The sequence below is a fragment of the Schistocerca serialis genome, chromosome 3 (genome assembly GCF_023864345.2).
Source record: "Schistocerca serialis cubense isolate TAMUIC-IGC-003099 chromosome 3, iqSchSeri2.2, whole genome shotgun sequence".
NCBI lineage: Eukaryota > Metazoa > Arthropoda > Insecta > Orthoptera > Acrididae > Schistocerca > Schistocerca serialis.
This window is the reverse complement of record NC_064640.1, coordinates 225,500,023-225,517,703: the sequence shown is the minus strand read 5'-3', so window position 1 is coordinate 225,517,703 and position 17,681 is coordinate 225,500,023. Positions and strand designations below refer to the sequence as shown.

The 17,681-nt window shown below is 39.3% G+C and overlaps 1 pseudogene; it reads left to right on the top strand.

The window, feature by feature from the left end:
* The first annotated feature begins 527 nt into the window (after positions 1-527).
* The window catches only part of LOC126470762 (glutaryl-CoA dehydrogenase, mitochondrial-like), a 29,346-nt pseudogene continuing 12,192 nt past the window's right edge, over positions 528-17,681 (top strand).

Below are 17,681 nucleotides of genomic sequence, written 5' to 3'. Positions count from 1 at the left end.
CCAGGGACGATAGGTTGGGCCAGTGAGTTCCTATGGAGTGATCGACTAACACTGACCTGACTTTCACATTGCAGCATGCTCTTGTTTCCACATGTTATTTGTTTGGTAATTCATGCTGGTTGCATTTTGTGCTTTTCTCCTTGTGTCTCTACATGGTGTTTGGACTCCCTGTTCCCCCATACATCAACTTGCACATTGAGTTTATCCTCTTCTGCGGTCCAGCTTCCAGGCTCCCGGGTTGAGTGCCCACAGTTGGCTAGATTAGTGACATTTGTGCTGATGGCTATGTTTTGCAACATTGTCGTGCCTGTGTAGATACAAAAGAAACAATTATGTTGAAGTATGGTTTTTCACTGTATTAAGTGTTGCAAGTATTAATTCTAGATTTGCATAAGGCATTTGGTTCTATAAATCATACAGTACTTTTATCCAAATTAGCGGTATAATAGCAGTATCACTAAAATTCATAAGTTAGCTCTGAGATGGGAGACAGTATGCTAAACTATCTTATAAGAATGCAAGTAAGAATGCCCCACAGTAAAATCAGTATACAAGACTCTCAGCTTTGGAGTTCCCAGGGAAGTATTCTTAGATCATACAACTTAAAGCTAGTGAACTACGCTGCTGATACAGCATTTATTATCCTCAGCCGCAAGGAGCAGATAGCATTCCAAAACAATAAAGACAACTTTGAACTAATCATGGAACATCTGATCATGAATAAACTTATACCGAATAAGGCCAAGACTGTTGTGATAAAGTTGGTGCTCAATTGCAACCAGTCTCAAGTGTATATAAATATTGAATCACTGTCTACAGTTGAAACATCCAATAAACATAAATTTTTAGACATTGTTATTGATGAGTGTCTTACATGAAAAGAGTCTGTCAGCTACATCTGTAAAGAGACTAGCTGAAATATTTGGTTACTAAAACACCTGAAACATATGTAACTCCTCCTATTATTAAACAAATGCTCTATGGATTAATCCCTTCTCATTTACAACACGAGACTGAAATTTGGGGTGGAGCACCCACAGTCTACATGGATAAAATATTCAGGCTTCAGAAGATACTAGTTATGGTTATTACTACTGTAAGCAAACACTAGTCATGTTGGGACTATATTAAGTATAATTTATTGACTATACAATAAAGGTATATGCTTATGACAATTATATTTGTAAAAGAGAATAATGCAATAAGCATAATGAATAGAGATTTTATTAATGCAATACATGAACAAGGTGTATTCAAATAACTTAGGGGAATGCAGCTGGGTGACGACATTCTATACACTGGGAGAAACTAAGGTCTCATAAGGTGTTGTTATTATGATACTGAGTAACAAAAGTGCTACAAGTGAAAGTCCACTTGCATTTTATAATAGGTTGCCAAATAATGTAAAGCAGCTCTGTGGAAATTTCTTTAAGAGCAAGTTGAAACAGCTGTTAATTAAAAGACTTTTATATCCACTCAGACATTTCTGAACTCCATTATCAGTAGTATTACTTTTGAATGTTGCAGTGTATTAGTGGCGTTGAATGTTTATATAATGGCATCTAATGTGCTTCTATTTTAGCTTATGTATTCCTTATATGTACGACATGATATCATCATTGTAAGTGTGCAGTAATTACAATGTTCAAGGCTGTAAAGGTATCATAGACAAATAAAGGTTAATAATAATAATAATAATAATAATAATAATAATATTAATATCATTTCCTATGTTATAAAAATCCTACACTGGTGCTTTTCTATGTTAATAATCATGCATAATAATATTGTATTGTATGGAACTGAGGACCTAGAAATGATGGAGAGGCTTCGTCCCTGCCATAGCCCACAGTGGTACACAATCCCACAACAGGTTACAGCAGTCCACTCACTCCACCGCTGCCCCACACCGAACCAAGTGTTATTGTGCGGTTCAGCCCCCAGTGGACACCTCCCCTCCCCCAGGAACATATCACACCAGACGAGTGTAACCCCAATGTTTGCATGGTAGAATAATGATGGTGTATGCGTACGTGGAGAAAGTGTTTGTGAAGCAATCGCTGACATAGTGTAACTGAGGCAGAATAAGTGGAACCAGCCCAGATTTGCCAAGGCAGATGGAAAACCGCCTTAAAAACCATTCACAGACTTGCTGGCACACCGGACCTCGACACTAATCCATTGCATGGATTTGTGCCGGGGACCGGCATGCCTCCTACCTGGAAAGCAGTGCGTTAGACTGCACAGCTAACCGAGTGGGCATGCATAATAGTACATACCTGTAGCTATATTTGGGTATTTCAGACACATCATATTGTCATATGCTTGTTCCTTGATACTATCTATGATGAGTTTCCATTGTGTTGATTTCTTTTGATTTGAAAAGTGTACTTGTAATACTGCATCTATGTTTATGTAACTTATTGTCTGTTCAGGATAAGCAATGCCCCAGTTGCAGATATTTTAATTATTTGGGCAAAATGTGAAGACGGCAAGTTATGAGGATTCATTGTGGAAAGGAATGGAGCTAAAGGATTGGCAACACCCAAAATAGAAGGCAAATTCTCACTTCGGGCATCTGCTACAGGAATGATTTTCTTAGATGAAGTTGAAGTTCCAGAGGAAAACGTTCTTCCTGGTGTGACCAGTTTCAAAGTAAGCTTGAATTTTGTTTTTGTCATGTGTCACCATAACTCACTACCATGATCCCTAATCTTATACCAGAACATTCTAAATATGGGCAGAGTAATTCAGTCAAGAATTGCAATGTGTGAGACTGACAACTACGTTGCGACACCAACCAAGAGCAGTATTTAATTCTTTGTTAAATGAGAATTGTGTGTTGGTAGGAACAAGTGACGGCAAAGTGTCATGTTTTGTGTATGCATTAACTCAGAACAGCAAGAAAAATTTCTTTATTCTAGTAGAAGCATCTTTAGGCAACAGATGCAAAAGTTACTTTATTTTCTACAATTTTCTTCTTTATTATGCCTGTAATGTCTAGAACTTCCTTTAGATTCCATAGATGAGTGTATTTTAATTCCCTTAGCTGAAGTTTTACCCAGCAAAGCAATCCAATTATCTGGCCAGGGTGCCGGTGCCCCTGTGTTCATGCCCTATAAGCAAGGAGGGGAGGTAGTAATGGTGTACCTTCCAGTACTGTTACAAGAGGAGTGCTGTCACACGCTAAATGTCTATACTCACATCTAAATGAAGTACCCATTTAGAATAAGACCGGAATTGGGACACATAGTATATCTCACCTTGGCTGCTCACAGTGGGCAGTAGTAAGAAGGGCAATATCTGGAAAACTATCTTCCCCAGTGACATCGCTATTTTCTACGTGTGTATCTGTTGATTCTTTGCTGCTGTTTCACTGAAGGATGACAATGCTGACTTTTTGTTTGAATCTGTGCTGAGTGATTTTATTTATATTTTCAGTTCCTTGGCCATCAAAGTGTGTCTCCTCCACTCATCATCACACGCTTTTTTGGCATGATACGTATACTTTCAAGTCTTCTAAGGACACAGCAGTAAAAGATAATGTCACAGCCACATAAGCAAAGTGACATTGTGGTCTAGTGGTTAGCATTTGTGGCTAGTAATGCCAAGGTCCTGTGTTTGATTCCCAGTGACCATCTCAAATTTTTCGTAGGTGGAAAGGTTTGGAAGGAAACCCACTTAGCCTTGTAATGCCAACTATAACCAGAAAAATTGATGCATAAATCACCAAAGTAGTGTTACATCAAAAGGTATGCACCAAGCTAGATGACAAACAACATTTATTTACTAGCAGCAGAAGCATGAGCTGTTAAGTTTTTCAGGTTAGAGAGTAAGATGTGTGATGGATCATGATTATCTTTGCAAGATTTCATAATAGTTCTGTAGGATTTAGGTCTAGATGGCATGACAGCAGTAAGAAGGGACATTTTTTGCAAGAGTGTACCAATTGAATAAAGAGAAAGTGTTTGTTGCTCCATAATTAATGTGAAAGTTTGGTTTTCTTTGTCTCTACAGATTTGTATTTTTTTTGCCATTTCTACATGATAGTCTGAAGTTTTCCTGTTGTCACAGAGGAAATGTGAACAAAAAATAAAACTCTGCAGTCACAACAATGAAACGCTCTCTGGCACTGTGGTCCGATGACACTGTTCACACATTGCCACTTTGCAATATTTTTCACAGTGTAGTGTGTATGGATCCATGGCTCATCTAAGTAAACCATTGGTCACTTTATGCTAATGCTTCATTTTATAAATTTTTTTTAAAAGTCTGATATCATAGGCGTTTTTGCCAGTATGTTCATGACTCATTCTTTCTAGCAACTTCTAAAATCAAATCCCATAGATGGAACAGTTTTTCTTAGAGTTTCTTTTCTAGTAGGGAAGGCTAATTCAGTGAAACAACAGCTGTGAAATTTCTGCAAAGATTGTATTTCCTTCCATGGCCATAATATTGCAGCAATTTATTTAGATCACCAATGAAATATTTATTGTATGCATTTCTCTAATTCTGTTTTGGAGCACATACTTGATGTCCTACTCCACTTGGCATCATATCCCTCCTTCTGTAATTTGCACACCATTCCCTAACTGAATGCATCTTTTATCACCTTCTGTGTCAGCACTATCACACTTTCCTTGTTTTCATAACCTGTAATATTAACGATGTTAATAGCAAGTAGTCATGGCTTTGCACAAAGGTATTTTCTGCAGTCCCTTTTTGTGCTCACACTCTGAGATGGACTGGAACGTTACTGTAACAAGTCACATCGCCAAGTAGTTCCCATTACAGCCAGGTAACTGATTCACCTTGCCGAGTAATACAGAGTGCTTATTGTAATTGTTGAATTCATCAGTCTGAAGACTGACTTGTTTTCCTGTATAAACTTTTTACTACCTGCATAACTACTGCACCCTACATCAATTTAAACCTGCCTACTGTATTTAACATTGATTTCCTCCTGCAATTTTTACCCCTGACACGTTCCTCTAGACCAAATTAAACTATTCTTTGATGCCTCAGGATGTGTCTAATCAATCTCTTTCTTCTGTTAGGCAAGTTTTGATGTTAAGCTCTTTGATGTCTAATTCCATTCAGTACCTCCTTGTTACTTATCCAATCTATACATTTAATCTTCAGGATTTTTCTGTAGCACCAAATAAGCTTATATTCTCTTTACCATTTATTTTCTTCATTTCACTTCTACATGACGCCACACTCCAAATGAATACATTCATAAAAGGCTCCCTAACACTTAAATTTGTATTTGTTGTTAACATCATCTTGCTTTTCAGGAAAGTTTTTCTTGCTATTGCCAGTCTCTGTGTGTGTTCGATATTCACTCTGTATGTTCTAAATATTCTTGTCAGTTTTATATTTTCTTTTGAAATATGATGTAACAACTGAACTCTAAAACATACACTATAATCTAATCATCAGATGAACATGTTAACTGTTGCAGAGGATTGGTTTTCATGATCTCGCTAATATCCAAAAGCCACTCATTGTGAGAATGCAATTGCAGCAGTGCTAGACAGGGAGCAGTGCTGTAGGTTTTGTGCCATTTTATTTTGAGACTACAGCTTGCTGTAGTTTGACAGAAAGCATGGCAAATAGATGGATCAGGCTGAATGCCTTCTGTTTTTGTCCAACGTTTTTTGTACATTTGGGTACAAAAATCTTCAGTAATTATCAAATTTATGTGTGCTTCAGAGGAATTAGAAATTCAGAGAAGAAGAAAGTTGCTTAAAATCTACTGCTGTCTTTCGAATGCATGGAAATAAAATATTCAAATTCATAATAGTGATTATGTATGAAACTATTTTTGTGTTTAGCAGAATATAAGCAGAGTTTAGTTTCTGAGAGGATGAAACGTACAAGGGTATACTCAGCAATGGTTTTAAGATAACGACTGAATTTGATGTACCATAAACTGGGTTAAATTATGCAACCTGGGTTACTTTACACACTTCCCATTAAGTTCTGTGGGGTGCCGCCCATGGCCTGTTTTGGAAATTCTGAGTAAAATGGGTGCTTAGATAAGACATAGTGAACTTTACTGGATTGAAAAATCATGACAGTGTTGTTCATACATCATGATGCAGGATGATAAATGCAGTTAATTGGATGTGAGTATCTTTACGTATTTTTACATTGCTTAGAAACTGTCATTGCCATATCATAGTTATGTGGAACAGTAGGTGAAACACTTTTTTAGTGGAGACATTTTACTAGCAAGCTGAAAACAAGCAAAGGTGTGTGACTTTTGCTTGGGTGGGGGTAACTTTACGACGACTGCAAACAAAAGCAGAAAATAAGGATACTGAGGAAATTATTGGACTAGTGCTATCTTATGATGAGATTCAAGTTAAATTCGTGAAGATGACAGGTGACTCAACATAGACATTTGTATGGCCTGATGTTGGAGATATCTCCAAAATCAATAACTAGGGGCTACTTGATGAACCTGTGGTATTACAAAGATGATCTTTGTAGTTCAAAGAACACCTGCAATCTTTTATGTATGTATCCAGTCTTTATTGAAGTGAAATCAAGGTTAGTAGTGCCTCATCCTGCTATAGAAATACTATAAAAGTGAAGGTGAGAAACTCGTGCTCCAGACACAGCAGAAATATAATTTTCAATTTACATAATAAAAACTTAAAATTTAAATGACTTGCCATATTGCATTTATCCTTGTAATAGGTTCCAACAAGTCAATAAAGCTATGAAAAGTGTCATGCCACTTCAGATTTCTGTTTTCTTTCCATTTAAAATTTCCAGACATGTGTAAAGTTATCCATTACAAGGTAATACTGCCAAATATCTTGCAAAGTACACTGAAGAGCCAAAAAACTGGTACACCTGCCTAATATTGTGTAGGGCCCCCGCAAGCATGCAGAAGTGCCACAACATGATGTGGCATGAACTCGACTAATGTCAGAAGTAGTGCTGGAGGGAACTGACACCATGAATGCTTCAGGGCTGTCCATAAATCCATAAGAGTATGAGAGGGTGGAATCTCTTCTGCACAGCACGTTGCAAGGCATCCCAGATATGCTCAATAATGTTCATGTCTGGGGAGTTTGATGGCCAGTGGAAGTGTTTAAAGTCAAAAGAATGTTCCTGGAGCCACTCTATAGCAATTCTGGATGTATGGGGTGTCGAGTTATCCTGCTGGAATTGCCCAAATCTGTTGGAATGCACAGTGGACATGAATAATGGATGCAGGTGATCAGACAGGATGCTTACGTATGTGTCACCTATCACAGTCATCTCTAGACATATCAAGGGCCCCATAGCACTCCCAACTGCACACGCGCCACACTATTACAGAGCCTCCACCAGCTTGAACAGTCCTCAGCTGACATGAAGGGTCCATGAATTAATGAGGTTGTCTCCATACCCTTACACATCCATCCGCTTGTTTCCAGTCATCAACAGTCCAATGTCGGTGTTGATGATCACAGGTGAGGTGTAAAGCTTCATGTCGTGCAGTCATTAAGGGTACACGAGTGGGCCTTCGGCTCCAAAAGACTATGTTGATGATGTTTCATTGAATGGTTGACACACTGACACTTATTGATGGCCCAGAATTGAAATCTGCAACAATTTGTGGAAGGGTTGCACTTCTGTCATGCTGCACTATTCTCTTCAGTTGTCGTTGGTCTCGTTCTTGCAGGTCTTTTTCCAGCTGCTGCGATGTCAGAGATTTGAAGTTTTACTGGATTCCTGATATTCACCGTACACTCGTGAAATGGTCATATGGGAAAATCCCCACTTCATCACTGCCTCGGAGATGCTATGTCCCATCCCTTGTGCACCGACTATAACACCACGTGCAAACTCACTTAAATATTGATAACCTGCCATTGTAGCAGCAGTAACCGATCTAACAACTGCACCAGATACTTGTTGTCTTATATAGGCATTGCTGACTGCAGCACCATATTCTGCCTGTTTACATATCTCTGCATTTGAATATGCATGTACTCTTTGAATGGAGTAACTTTACACACAATGTTGTTAAAACATGTCATAAACACGATTTCCATTCATTTTGAGGCTACAATTGCCCTTAAGAACCTGAATGATATACAGAAACCCATTTATATCAATTATATAACCAACCACCTCCCCCTTTGAACCATAGTCCTTGCCGTTGGTGGGGAGGCTTGCGGCCTCAGCGATACAGATAGCCGTACCGTAGGTGCAACCACAACGGAGGGGTATCTGTTGAGAGGCCAGACAAATGTATGGTTCCTGAAGAAAGGCAGCAGCCTTTTCAGTAGTTGCAGGGGCAACAGTCTGGATGATTGACTGATCTGGCCTTGTAACACTAACCAAAACAGCCTCGCTGTGCTGGTACTGCGAACGGTTGAAAGCAAGGGGAAACTACAGCCACAATTTTTCCTGAGGGCATGCAGCTTTACTGTATAGTTAATGATGATGGCATCCTCTTGGGTAAAATATTCCGGAGGTAAAATAGTCCCCCATTCGGATCTCCGGGCGGGGACTAATCAGGAGGACATTGTTATGAGGAGAAACAAAGCTGGCGTTGTACGGATCGGAGTGTGGAATGTCAGATCCCTTAATCAGGCTGGTAGATTAGAAAATTTAAAAAGGGAAATGGATAGGTTAAAGTTAGATATAGTGGGAATTAGTGAAGTTCGGTGGCAGGAGGAACAAGACTTTTGGTGAGGTGAGCAAGCAGTAAAAGAAACAAAAGAAAAATTTGGAATAGGTATTAAAATCCATGGAGAAGAAATAAAAACTTTAAGGTTCGCAGATGACATTGTAATTCTGTCAGAGACAGCAAAGGACTTGGAAGAGCAGTGGAACGGAATGGACAGTGTCTTGAAGGGAGGATATAAGATGAACATCAACAAAAGAAAAACGAGGATAATGGAATGTTGTCGAATTAAGTCGGGTGATGCTGAGGGTATTAGATTAGGAAATGAGACACTTAAAGTAGTAAAGGAGTTTTGCTATTTGGGGAGCAAAATAACTAATGATGCTCGAAGGAGAGAGGATATAAAATGTACACCGTCAATTGCAAGGAAAGCGTTTCTGAAGAAGAGAAATTTGGTAACATCGAGTATAGATTTAAGTGTCAGGAAGTCGTTTCTGAAAGTATTTGTATGGAGTGTAGCCATGTATGGAAGTGAAACATGGACGATAAATAGTTTAGACAAGAAGAGAATAGAAGCTTTTGAAATGTGGTGCTACAGAAGAATGCTGAAGATTAGATGGTTAGATCACACAACTAATGAGGAGGTATTGAATATGATTGGGGAGAAGAGGAGTTTGTGTCACAACTTGACTAGAAGAAGGGATCGGTTGGTAGGACATGTTCTGAGGCATCGAGGGATAACCAATTTAGTATTGGAGGGCAGCGTGGAGGGTAATAATCGTAGAGGGAGACCAAGAGATGAATACACTAATCGGATTCAGAAGGACATAGCCTGCAGTAGGTACTGGGAGATGGAGAAGCTTGCACAGGATAGAGTAGCATGGAGAGCTGAATCAAAGCAGTCTCAGGACTGAAGACCACAACAACAACAACATAACTGACCACACTTTATAAAATCAAGAAAACACAAAAAATGTGTTTATAGTATCTCCAGTTGACAGTAACAGGAATATTCTTAGTTTTGATGTGCAAAGCAGAAAAATAGATGGAGGAGAATGAAATACTTTTTTTGTGCAATAAGAAAAACTATTGGCTCTGGCCAGTTGTATTAAGACAATACATGTTACTGATATTAAGCTTGCAGTGACTCATAAATGATCATCATTGTGTTGTTTTGTATTGTATTGTATTGTATGTTAACTGGGGGCCTAGAAATGACGGAGAGGCTCCATCCCTGCCGCAGCCAGAGTGGTCCACAACCCTACGATGGCCACCGCGGTCCACGTCACCCCTCTACCGCCCCACACCAAACCACTCTTTCAGGGTTATTGTGCGTTTTGACCACAGCTCTGTGGTCTAATGATTTTATCAACCAGACTGACCATCTTCATCTTAATGAGGGTGACAGTATGGTCTTCAGGAACTACGGTTACAATATTCATCAAATAAATGGAGTGCTTTCAAGTGAGAATCACAATAAGACCACCGACAAAAAGTAGGAAAAGAAACATGTCTTCTTGCCATTCTGTGGGTCCATGTTGAGCAAGACAAGCCACCTACTGAAAAGACACAAAATCAAATTGATATTCAGGTCTCTGATAAATATTCAGAAGTCCTGAGACCAGTTAGAGATGGAGTAGGTCGCAGAATACCTCGGGTCTACAAGATGGCTTGCGAGTGCGGCCAGTCATATGTTGGAAATCTGTATGAATGGTAGAACAATGCAGACAGAAGAACAAGAGGCTTTATCGCATACACTACCTTGAGAAATCGACTTTAGCTGAACATGCTTTAGAAAACGGTCACCTGATCAAATTCGATGAAACCACTGTTGTGGCTCACACTAATGGCTTTTGGGACTGTGTAATTACATAAGCCACTGAAATAAAAATCACCAATAACGCCCTTAATGGAGATGGCCTCCTGCAGCTCAGAATGATGTGGAATCCAGGGATCACATGGTTGAAGTGGACATATTGAATGCCAAGTCAAATTATGCCCATATATGGCAAGGCTGTGAGCACCAGTGATATCAGATGGCAGCTAGCATATATAAGGGTGTACCAGCAGCCCACTGGCAGTCATACCTCTTGAAAAAGGCCAATGAGCACTTGGCTGAAAGCTTGTGATGTTCACCTGCTTTGTTTCTTCATTGGTCCTTGGTGTCGACGTACTGCATTGTTATACTGGCTAAAAAATAGGGGGGGGGGGGGGGGGTGGAGGGTGGAAGTTCAACACTGACTAATGTAATTAATGTAGCTAACAGTTGCACAGTTGTGTTTCACAGTTCTTTACTGTCACTGTCCACAACCCCCAACATTACATAGCTCACTATTGGTAAATTTTGATAAGCCTCATTAATAGGTTGCAGGCAAACATCAGCATACTGCTATGATGGCTGTTGAACATCTATGAGCAGTGTAAACCTAACCACACAGTTCACAGTTCTTGCAGAAGAATAAGGTATGTGTGACACTATTTCTCAAATAACATGAACAGACATTGTCATTGCCTTAACACATGGCCTATTTGTGTTACACTAATTCCACTGTTAAATTTGATGCATTGTTGTTACTTGAAGCAGTACATAATTTCCCTCTGAAAATTGGCCGTGGACAGACTGTCTCAGGACCAAAAATAGGGCCTTTATAAATCCTCACAGTAAATAGGTACTGAGACTATACTTTTTTGATGTTTTAAGTTACCAATTAAAACATAACTCATTCAATTATATGAATAGATCGAAAATTTCCTCCTTTTTAACAGTTCTCTCTACCACAAAGATTAGGCCAAATTATTTGTTTAAATAATGAAATTAGCAGATCTAGTTATGCAAACAATGCTTTTGACCAATCTGGTAATTATTTTGGAATTAAATAAGGGCTGGCTTTGCTAACATGTTTTCGAATAGAGCCAAGTAAATACTTAAAGGATTCTAGTAGTTCTTCTTCCAAATGTTTATAATTATTACAGATTTTATTTTTGTTTATAAGTAAACAATAGAATTTAAGTCCTGAAACAATTACTGATTTCACTCCATAACAAAAGATATTAACTAGGAATGGTCAAAATAAATTAGGAAATTAATTACATACACAAAGCTACGCACCAAATTAGACCTGGTGCAGGGAATAGCCTTGATAGGGACAGGGAATGTGATGTAGGTGGTGACCTGATAAAGATAGCTACTCAAACTGATGGCATCAATCTGCATTTCATGCAACTGTTTCAGCATCATGATCAGCCTCATCTTAATGCAGCTGTTAAGCACGTTAACATTGGGCTGGAGAGGGCACTGATGGCAGAGGGCATGGGTCACATTGCAGTGGTGCCAGTTGAGTTTATCAGTAGATCGGGTTTCACTAGGCATGGCCAGCACTTCAACAGGTTTGGGAAGAGGATACTGGCAAAGCTTATAGGTGCAAGTGTAGTGGGTGGTGGTAGGACACTCTTGGAAAAATTCCTGTAGTAGTTGGTGTTAGAGCTGCACCGTTTTTGAATGAAGTCAGCTGATGGATATACCTGCTTAAAGGAAGTCCCTCTAAGGGCTCACCTTCAGAGGATGTCATGTTTCCAAGTAGAGAAGGAGTTAGCATATTTCATAAGAATATTAAAGCTATTAGAGATAAAGTTAGTGAACTGCTTATAGATGTTGACTATGAAATTATTCGTATATCGGAGCACCACTTAAATAATTTGACGATTCAGAGGCTTCCTTTACCAGGATACAGGTTAGCTGGCTGTTTTTCAAGGATTTCATTGTGGGGTGGGAGAATGGCCATGTATGTAAAAAACAGTATTCCTTTTGAGTCCATAGAGGTATGTATTGTGGCACTGCATTGAACAGATATTTGAATGTTGTGCAGTTGCAGTTGAATTTAGTGAAACTAAACTTTTAATTGTTTTTGTTTATAGGTCCCATAATTTTGACTTCAGAGCATTTCTGCCCAAGCTAGAGGGGGTTCTTGTTCACTTTATAGGAAGTACGAGAAATTAGTTGTGTGTGGTGACTTCAGTATAAATTTTGTACATGATAGTGCAAGAAAAATGATGTTGGTAGATCTCCTAAATTCAAATGATCTGATACAGACTGTGTTTTTCCAACTAGGGTGCAGGGGAACAGTAGCACAGCCATAAACAACAATTTCATTCATTCTTCATTACTAGATGGGCATTCTGTTGGTAAAAGGGTCAATGCCCTTTCAGACCATGATGCACCAATTTTAACACTAAAAGGATTTTGTACTCAAACAAATGTCACATATAATTACAAACTATGCAGGAAAGTTAATCCAAAAGCCAGCCGGAGTGGCCGAGCAGTTCTAGGCACTACAGTCTGGAACCGTGCGACCGCTACGGCCACAGGTTCGAATCCTGCCTCGGGGATGGACGTGTGTGTTGTCCTTAGGTTAGTTAGGATTAAGTAGTTCTACGTTCTAGGGGACTGATGACCTCTGAAGTTAAGTCCCATAGTGCTCAGAGCCATTTGAACCATTTAATCCAAAAGCAACTGAGAATTTTTTAAACCTTGTCGAGGAACAAGAGTGGCAGGATGTTTATAGTGCTGGTAACATAGATGACAAATATAATGCTTTCCTTAACACATTTCTGATGCTCTTTGAGAGCTGCTTTCCATTAGAATGTCCTAAATAGGGTTGTTGTGGTCTTCAGTCCTGAGACTGGTTTGATGCAGCTCTCCATACTACTCTATCCTGTGCAAGCTTCTTCACCTTCCAGTACCTACTGCAGCCTACATCCTTCTGAATCTACTTAGTGTATTCATCTCTTGGTCTCCCTCTACGATTTTTACCCTCCACGCTGCCCTCCAATACTAAACTGGTTATCCCTCGATGTCTCAGAACATGTCCTACCAACCGATCCCTTCTTCAAGTCAAGTTGTGCCACAAGTACCTCTTCTCCTCAATTCTATTCAATACCTCCTCATTAGTTATGTGATCTACCCATCTAATCTTCAGCATTCTTCTGTAGCACCACATTTCGAAAGCTTCTATTCTCTTCTTGTCCAAACTATTTATCGTCCACGTTTCACTTCCATACATGGCTACACTCCATACAAATGCTTTTAGAAATGACATCCTGACATTTAAATCTATACTCGATGTTAACAAATTTTGCTTCTTCAGAAACGATTTCCTTGCCATTGCCATTCTACATTTTATATCCCCTCTACTTCGACCATCATCAGTTATTTTGCTCCCCAAATAGCAAAACTCCTTTACTACTTTAGGTGTCTCATTGCCTAATCTAATTCCCTCAACATCAACCAACTTAATTCGACTACATTCCATTATCCTCGTTTTGCTTTTGTTGATCTTCATCTTATACCCTCCTTTCAAGACACTGTCCATTCCGTTCAACTGCTCTTCCAAGTCCTTTGCTGTCTCTGACAGAATTACAATGTCATCGGCAAACCTCAAAGTTTTTATTTCTTCTCCATGGATTTTAATACCTACTCCGAACTTTTCTTTTGTTTGCTTTATTGCTTGGTCAATATACAGATTGAATGACATCGGGGATAAGCTACAACCCTGTCTCACTCCCTTCCCAACCACTGCTTCCCTTTCATACCCCTCGACTCTTATAACTGCCATCTGCTTTCCGTACAAATTGTAAACAGCCTTTCGCTCCCTGTATTTTACCCCTGACACCTTCAGAATTTGAAAGAGAGTATTCCAATCAACATTGTCAAAAGCTTTCTCTAAGTCTACAAATGCTAGAAACATAGGTTTGCCTTTCCTTAATCTTTCTTCTAAGATAAGTCGTAGGGTCAGTATATCCTCACGTGTTCCAACATTTCTGTGGAATCCAAACTTATCTTCACCGAGGTCGGCTTCTATCAGTTTTTCCATTCGTCTGTAAATAATTCGCGTTAGTATTTTGCAGCTGTGACTTATTAAACTGATAGTTCGGTAATTTTCACATCTGTCAACACCTGCTTTCTTTGGGATTGGAATTATTATATTCTTCTTGAAGTCTGAGGGTATTTCGCCTGTCTCATACAACTTGCTCACCAGATGGTAGAATTTTGTCAGGACTGGCTCTCCCAAGGCTGTCAGTAGTTGTAATGGAATGTTGTCGACTCCCGGGGCCTTGTTTCGACTTACGTCTTTCAGTGCTCTGTCAAACACTTCATGCAGTATCATATCTCCCATTTCATCTTCATCTACCTCCTCTTCCACTTCCATAAAACTGTCCTCAAGAACATCGCCCCTGTATAGACCCTCTAAATATTCCTTCCACCTTTCTGCTTTCCCTTCTTTGCTTAGAACTGGGTTTCCATCTGAGCTCTTGATATTCATGCAAGTGGTTCTCTTTTCTCCAAAGGTCTCTTTAATTTTCTTGTAGGCAGTATCTATCTTATCTCTCATGAGATAAGCCTCTACATCCTTACATTTGTCCTCTAGCCATCCGTGCTTAGCCATTTTGCATTTCCTGTCGATCTCATTTTTGAGACGTTTGTATTCCTTTTTGCCTGCTTCACTTACTGCATTTTTGTATTTTCTGCTTTCATCAATTAAATTCAGTGTCTCCTCTGTTACCCAATGATTTCTGCTAGTCCTCATCTTTTTACCTACTTGATCCTCTGCTACCTTCACTATTTCATTCCTCAAAGCCACCCATTCTTCTTCTACTGTATTTCTTTCCCCCATTCCTGACAGTTGTTCCCTTATGCTCTCCCTGAAACTCTGTACAACCTCTGCTTCTTTCAGTTTTAATGTACAGTTCATAACCAATAGATTGTGGTCAGAGTCCACATCTGCCCCTAGAAATGTCTTAAAATTTAAAACCTGGTTCCTAAATCTCTGTCTTACCATTATATAATCTATCTGAAACCTATCAGTATCTCCAGGCTGCTTACATGTATACAACCTTCTTTTATGGATCTTGAACCAAGTGTTAGCTATGGTTAAGTTGTGCTCTGTGCAAAATTCTACCAGGCGGCTTCCACGTTCATTTCTTACCCCCAATCCATATTCACCTACTACATTTCCTTCTCTTCCTTTTCCTACTATCGAATTCGTCACCCATGACTATTAAATTTTCGTCTCCCTTCACTATCTGAATAATTTCTTTTATCTCATCATACAGTTCTTCAATTTCTTCGTCATCTGCAGAGCTAGTTGGCATATAGACTTGTAGTACTGTCGTAGGCACGGGCTTCATGTCTATCTTGGCCACAATAATGCGTTCACTATGTTGTCTGTAGCAGCTTATTCGAACTCCTATTTTTTTATTCACTATTAAACCTACTCCTGCATTTCCCCTATTTGATTTTGTATTTATAACCCTGTATTCAGCTGACCGAAAGTGTTGTTCCTCCTGCCACCGAACTTCACTAATTGCCACTATATCTAACTTTAACCTATCAATTTCCCTTTTTAAATTTTCTAACCTACCTGCCCGATTAAGGGATCTGTCATTCCACACTCCGATCCATAGAATGCCAGTATTCTTTCTCCTGATAATGACGTCCTCTTCAGTAGTCCCCACCCGGAGATCCGAATGGGGGACTATTTTACCTTCGGAATATTTTACCCAAGAGGACGCCTTCATCATTTAATCATACAGTAAAGCTGCATACCCTTGGGAAAAATTACGGCTGTAGTTTCTCCTTGCTTTCAGCCGTTCACAGTACCAGAACAGCAAGGCCATTTTGGTTTGTGTTACAAGGTCAGATCAGTCAATCATCCAGACTGTTGCCCCTGCAACTACTGACAATGCTGCTGCCCCTCTTCAGGAACCACAGATTTGTCTGGCCTCTCGACAGATACCCCTCTGTTGTCTGTATCGCTGAGGCACGCAAGCCTCCCCACTTTGGAGGTCCATGGTTCATGGGGGGGGGGGGGGGGGGCTAAATAGGGTACTAGCAGTAAAAGGCAGCCTCGGTGGCTAACTAGTGGGGTAAGGATATTATGTAGAACAAAGCGGGAATTATATCAAAACGTTAGAAGTGGTCACAATCAAGCTACAGTAGTGCATTGCAAACAGTACTTCAAGGTGCTTAAAAATGTTATTAGGAAGACAAAGAGTACATGGCATGCAAATACAATAGCTCATTCACAGGATAAAATTAAAACCATATGGTCAGTTGTGAAGTAAGTGTCCGGTCAGCAGCACAAGGTTGGCAATATAAAGTCAGTTTCTGTTACTTGTATATCAGATATATGTACAGTATTTAACAATCATTTTCTGAGCATTGCTGGTGAATTAATTAAAAATTTAGTTTCTACAGGAAATCGTATAACAATCTTAGCAAATGCCTTTCCGAGATTGATGTCTGAAATATTTCTCAGTGATACAGACAAGGGGGAGATTGAGTGAATAATTAAATTACTGAAGACTACGGACTCTCATGGATATGATGGAGTGCCTAGCAGAATATTAAAGTACTTTTCTGCACATGTTAGCCCTGTATTTAGCCGTATTTATAATTTTTCGTTTAGGAATGGTCAGTTTCCTGAATGATTAAAGTACTCAGTAGGAAAGTCGCTTTATAAAAAGGAAGAAAGGGATAATGTAGACAATTTTCGACCTATTTCTATGCCATCAATGTTTGCTAAAGTCATTGAAAATGCTCTGTATGTAAGGATAATTGATAATTTCATATCACACATTTTGATATCAAATGTACAGTTCGGCTTTAGAAGTCATTTAACAACTCAAAATGCTATATTCTCTTTTCTCTGTGAGGTACTTGATGTGTTAAACAAAAGGTTTCAAGTACTAGGCATATTTTTGATTTAAGCAAGGTGTTTGACTGTGTTGGTCACAAAATGTTGCTGCAGAAATTGGACCATTATGGAATGTGGGTAATAGCTCACAATTGGTTCACTTCTTACTTTAGCAACAGACAGCAGAAGGTCATTATTCACAGTGTTGAGAATAGTGGTGATGTGGAGTCTGAGTGGGGTATGGTCAAATGGGAGGTGCCACAGGGATCAGTGTTGGGGCCACTCCTATTCCTTATTTATATAAATGCAATGCCCTCTAGTATTTCAGGTAACTCTAAAATATTTCTGTTTGC